Raw genomic sequence first — 6,944 nt, forward strand, 5'->3', positions numbered from 1 at the left:
AGCCTCTGGGATGGCTCACAAAGGGTCTGCAGTTTTATCTTCTGTGAAGAACTTTACTGTTTTACTTAGGTTAGTTAGCTGCTCGTGCTTATCACGTGACTATGTTTGTAATCTGCTTTTTTTTAACGACTTAGATGAATTTGTACGTCTATGTCATGTCAGAAAAGCCGTTAGGAACGAGTATAAATAGCAGCTTAGGCCTTTGTAATTCAGTGTGCTTCCATATTGTATTGTTAACATTTTCAATCAATTGAAAATCATTTGAAGCTACTCTCTCATTGTTCATCATTCATCAACTGTGTTCTTCATTGATTGTTTACTCTGTTTGTTCTTATTGTTTCTGCTGCACTGTTAATGTTTAAAGATCATCCAGAGTATTTGATTAATATCCAAAACTGAGTTAATCGATCCTATCATGATGTAATAAAAAAGGACTTAAGGTTGGGATAAAAGAAAAGAAACTACCTAAAAGTAAAGAAATAAGTGTTTTATGCCTTGAATAATCAAAGTATATCAATAATAATAACAAAAATATACAATATTTTGAAATAACAAACCTCTTTTGTTGCATCTAAAAGATGAGACATTACCAATTTATCGCATCAAATATCAAAATAACTCATTTAACATATTTTGAGTAAACTTATCGCATCATATAGATGAATATATAACTTTCTCGTATCACATGGGTGAGACAACCCCATCTCCTCGCAACACAGTGATGCGAGGACCTCATCTCATCGCATCACATTGGTGCGGTAAACTCAACTTGTCGCATCACACAGGTGCGATAAATCAAGTTGTTGCATCGCAAGGATGAAACAAACTCACCCCTTGCATATAGGTGCCATAACCACTATTCATTGCATCAATATAATGCGATAACTTTAAGTCATCGCATCACACAGATGTGACAAACTCCAAGTCATCGCATCCTAAGGATGCGATAACAAAAAACACTTTGATCAGAAACCCAAATTTTATATCTCAATGATTATGTCACTCTTATCCTGGTATATATCTCTCCTTGATATGACACTTTATCCCAGTATACACTTCTCCTTGATATATCGCTCTTATTCCATTCACAAGATATAACATATCAAAATCCCAAAATTATGTCAATTATAGCATTCAAAACAGTTTTATATCATCCCATATATAGAACCATACGATTCTAGTTTCAATTACCAAATAAGAAAAGGTTGTAAAATAAACTCACCTATGTAATTCGCGTAGTTGAAAATAATATGAGAATGAATTATAACAGCAACAATTTCAAGTAAATAATCACAAAATTCAACTTATTTCTTATTTTCCTTTCGGTTTTGTTTTTCTCTAGCTCCTAAAACACACATAAAGTCTTTTTCCTCCTTTTTTTCTCAAATCACTTTCTCAATGAGATAAACAATTATCTCATAATTTAGTTAAACAATTCATGAGGCAGTGGAAGTACTTTTTAAAGCATTTTAGGCATATAAACACATCAAGCCCCTCAACTTATTATTATTATTTAAAAACAACCCCGAGTTTTATAATCGAATAACCCGGTTATCACATTATAGTTGATTTATAATATTGGATTGTAGATGTAAAGTGCGTTAGCTACAAACCATATAAACTATATCTCGTCGTATTTCGTGGTGTGGGTTTTTTCGGTTTAAGATGTGTGTGTCTGTGTGGTTTGCAGTTTTGCCCCAAACCTTACCGCAAACACCCCTAAAGATTAGGTATTTGGATTGCAGCATATAGGTCCGTTTCTGGCATTTTATAGGCTCCAGGTGTATGTAAAATCAGGGTCCCTCGATAAGTACAAAAAAACCCTCAATAAATGTTCTTCATAAGTAATAAAATTGAATACAAGAAATGCTAATAATTCATGGAGCAAAGAAATTTTTTTTTTTGTTTATTGTAGATAAGAAATTATCTAAGATTTACCTATTGCTTGTTAAGTGACTAGCAACCAAGAATATAGGGAATAAAAACAAGGATGGTTTTGAACTTCTAAAATAAAGATACGAGTTTGAACATCTCCTATTATTGGTAAGTTTTTTAAAAGGTAATTTAATTATTGGGTCATAATAACTAATATGTGTTATTTTGATACAAAAAGAGAACTCATGTGAATAAAGTCAATGAGAGATCAATGACATAGAAGAGTATTAAGGGTTTTTTAGATAAATGAGAATTTATAAGAACGTGGAAGAAAAGATGATTCGTTGAGATCCAATAAAAATAAATAATAAATGAGACCTATAATCTGCAAGCTCAAATGCTCAACGAATGGTTGCTTGAGCACTTAAACGGAATCTTTTGGTGCATAGTAGAATCCCAATAAAAAAATGAAGAATCTTTTGATGCATAGTAGAATCCCAGTAAAAAAAAATGAAGAAGTCACACAATTGATGAAATATTTGAATTTTTTTTCCTTCTTTTCGTACTCTACTAAAGTAAGATGTTAGGATTAAAAATTTATGGAACATGACATATATAAGTTGCATTATTAAATACATTTAGTACGAAAAATTTATTGATTAATTATAAAACCGTGAAATACATCGTAACTCATAAGAACAATAGATAAATCATCAAATAATAGTACAAAATCATATGTAGAAGTAAAAATAGATAACAATAGCCAACAAAGACAATTACGCAAATAACATAGACAAATAACAATAATCAATAGAAACATAAATAGATAAAAATATCCAACAAAACATCTAACAATAGCAAACACATGAGCTTAAAGTTGTTATATGTTGAATTGATGAAACACGAAAGCAGTCAAACATATACAAATAACAATAGCCAATAGCAATAGATCTTGGTATCAGATAAAAGATATTAGAGAGGTGTTAAGTAATATTATATAAAGAATGGCCAATTAATTTTTTTATTGATTTTCTTTTACAATATAATTAGTTAATATATTTTTGGGTCATTATTATCTAATATATATATATATATATATATATATATATTCTTTTTACCTATTATTATATACTAAACTATTTAAGGTCTCTTTAATGTATTAAATTTTTAAACTACTACCATATACATTATACACTAAAAAAGAATTTTGAAACGAGCCCGACATTCGCTACCGTACAAAGGGTATAAAACATATAAATTATTAATACCTACAAAATCTTTCTATTTTTAAAATATTTATATTTTATATATTTTTTTAAAATTAATAACAAAGTTCTTGAAAATGTTGTCTATCATTTCCAAATACAAGGTTATGATCAATCAAATAAACAACAAAATAATTGATATTTATGAAAACTACATATCAAATTAATCAATTCCAAAAAAATAAAAATAAAAATCATAAAAACAAATTTAAAACAAGTCGACTGCTTTGGTTTGCAATTAAAAGTTATATTTTGCATTCTATTATATCGCAGAAGTTCTATTATATTGCTCGGGTATGCTTCTAGTTATTATAAAATTATTGGCAAAGAAAATAGAATTTTTTTTAATTAATTTGAGATTTTGGAGTTTCTTCTCCTCTATAATAAGAGTATATTACATCATTGGTCCTTATGGTTTATTCAAATTTTGGATATGGTTCTATTTCTAAATAAGTACACTCAGTATCTTCGTGGTTTGCATTCGTTATGAATTAGGCCCTATCTCTAACGGAATTAATTCTTATATGTTAACTAAGGGCCAACTTGACTTTTTAACTCTGTTTTTGTCTTTTTCCTATTAAAATTATAGTAGTAATAATAATAATAATAATAATAATAATAATAATAATAATAATAATAATAATAATAATAATAATAGATTATATATTTTATATATATACACCTTCGGGCGCCCCCTTCCATCCCCGATGACATCGCCTCCTCCCTCTGCCCTTTTCAATTCTTGTCCACGTCCATTCCTCCTTTCGGCTACCATCTCCAACCTTCATCCTTCCATCCTCTTCAACACTTACAACCCACACACACGTCACCCTACCCCCATATTCGGGCACTCTTCGTCCGATCTCACCCACACGACACCTACATACAAAAAAAAACATAAACACAACCATCTTTGACCAAAAATAGGTGGGTTCAATATGATCAAGTCCATATACGTAAACAAAAGGATGAGTTGCACCTTTTGCCAAACCAGAACCCCTTTCCCACGTTGCTCCACATCGTCCTCTCCCGGGTCTAGGGCCATAACGTGAAGGACCCAATACGTGCTAGCTAGTGTGTGTATTGTGTGAGATCGTTGATTGATGCAAATGATTTCACCTACTGGGACACTTTGATGAAGCCTTGCCCCTCCACAAATTGGGTTTTTTGATGAAGTTATTTTACCTTACATAACATAGACACAACTAGGTTTTGATGCTTCAGGGTTTCAATGAAAAAACCTAAAGAATGGAAGGAACACGATAATGGGTGTAGGTTCATTGTGTGCGTGAGTCGGTTGCAAGTTGTTGACAGGGATGGAAGGGTGAAGGTCGGAGATGGTGGTCGAAAGAAGGAATGAACATGGATGAGGATGGAAAGGGGAGGTCGAAGGAGGAGATGGTGGTCGGAGGGAGGAGGCAATATAAACAGAGATGAAAGGGGAAGCCTTTGGAAATGTGTGGGTGTAAACGCACACACACATGCATATGTGTGTGTATATATGGTTGGTTTTACGTGAGACCAACTTGTTTTTGTGAGACTCGTGAGACCATTTTTTTACACGTGAAACTTCACAGCAAAACGCTGTGAAAGTAAAAAAAAATGAACTTTCACAACAAAAATACTGTGAAGGTTACTTTCACAGAGTTTTGCTGTGAAGTTTCAAGTGTAAAAAAATGGTCACATGGGTCTCACGAAAACAAGTTAGTCTCACGTGATCCCAAGTCTCTCTCTCTCTCTCTCTATATATATATATATACATATATATATACATATATATATATACATATATATAAAGAGAGAGAGAGAGGGGGGAGCGATCAAATGCAAATCATCCCCTTTTGTGCAAACCGTATAAACCAATCTCATTCATCCATTTTTTTGATCAATGGTCATGATTAAAATATGTTATATTAGGAAGTAAAAAATAAAATAATATAAAATAAAAGGTTTAATATTTAATCAAGAAAGGGCAAATTTGGCAAACCATTGTTCGTCTCATTTTTGGAAATTGATTTCATCAATAAAAATATTTTGGAAACTCTATCTCATTTTTTCGTTAGTGAAATTTGTTTTATTGTTCGTCTGTATAATGAAATTTGAGCCAGATATGGTTCAGTCAATAGAACATTCTCCAAAAGTTTGAATAACATATTTTCGTTAATGAAATTCGTTTCATCATTGAAATTTGTTTTATAGACTCCACAATTTCAAAAACTGAATGACATTGTTTCAGCAGTGAAAATTGTTGAAATATTTTCTAAACAATATGGAATCGGTTTCATGGTTTCTAACCAAGATGAACTCGGTTTTACATATAAAACTAAATATTGTTCAATCAATGAAACACTTCAACAATTGAATAATAATATTTCATTCATTTTTTAATTTATTTCATGTTTTCTAACCAAAATGGAATCAGTTTCATGGTTTATAGCCAAGATGAAATTGGTTTTATTAATGAAACCAAATATGGTTCAGTCAATGAAACATTTTTAAGATTTGAATACTATTATTTCATTAATGAAAGTAGTTTCATAGTTTATAACCAAAATGAAATTAGTTTTATTTTTGAAACATTTTGAAAACTGTATAACGTGGTTTCATTAGTGACATCTATTTTATGAATGAAAACAAAACAATATATGAAACTGTTTCACTCTTTCTTGAATGAATTTATAAGACTCCTTGTCACCTTGAATGAAAGATGGACCATTTGACATGGTGTTGTGAACCATATATGAAACTATTTCATTTATAGTTATTGAAACATTATTAGACTGTTAATTATTTACAATCAAACTGATTTTAGGAGTATAGTTTTACAATTCATATTTTAGGAATATAATTTAATAAAAGAATATAAATTATTAATGGTAATAATTATATATTAAAATAAATTGATTTACAGCTTCCATAAAACAGTTATTATATTTAATTTTCCATATTTAAAAACAATTAAAACATTACCAAGATTAACCATTACAAAGTAAAATGACATTCATACCCTTATTCATTAAAAAAATAAAAAATAAAACATGGAATTTTCCTGTTGGTTGAAATTGGTTTCTATAGTTTCTATGAAATAGGCGGTTTGCAATCTAACCTCTCTCTTTCTCTCTCTCTCTCTCTCTCTCTCTCTCTCTCTCTATATATATATATATATATATTATAAAACATTTGATGAAAACTCTTAAAAACCATTTTTATGCATGAAGTACTGTTTATTGATGCATATTACTTAAATTGAAGATTACATCTAAATTATGTACAACTTATTAAAGTTTCATGTTTGAATTCGTATAACTAACTGCAGATAAACATAATCAAATAACGGATAAACATCTCATTTTAAATATAAAAAATCTAAAATATAATTAGGAAAATAATTGAATTCTAACAGAATACTTAATTATCATATTAAAAAATAACTTTTTTAAACAAAAAATAAATTAGTTCGTTTTTAAACTTCAATTAAATTATAATAAAAATTTGAATTAAAGAAATTACACAAAAACGAGAATTGTTAAATAGTTAATTTGATAATAATATCGATTATTTTTTTAAAATTTTATAATTTCTTCAAATTGATATTTATTTAAAAATGAAAACATTTTCTTTTTCTCAAAACCGCATAAAATCGTATTATAACAACGATAGACCCAAAATATAAAGCAAAACATTAAAATCAAGATATATCTATACTAATTATATTTAACCCCCCTCTCTCTCTCTTTATATATAAATATATATATATATAGGGGCCTAATCAAATGAGAACTAATTAGTTTGTGGTAACTGTGA

The sequence above is a fragment of the Cynara cardunculus genome (genome assembly GCF_001531365.2).
Source record: "Cynara cardunculus var. scolymus isolate 2C chromosome LG 5, CcrdV1, whole genome shotgun sequence".
Lineage (NCBI taxonomy): Eukaryota > Viridiplantae > Streptophyta > Magnoliopsida > Asterales > Asteraceae > Cynara > Cynara cardunculus.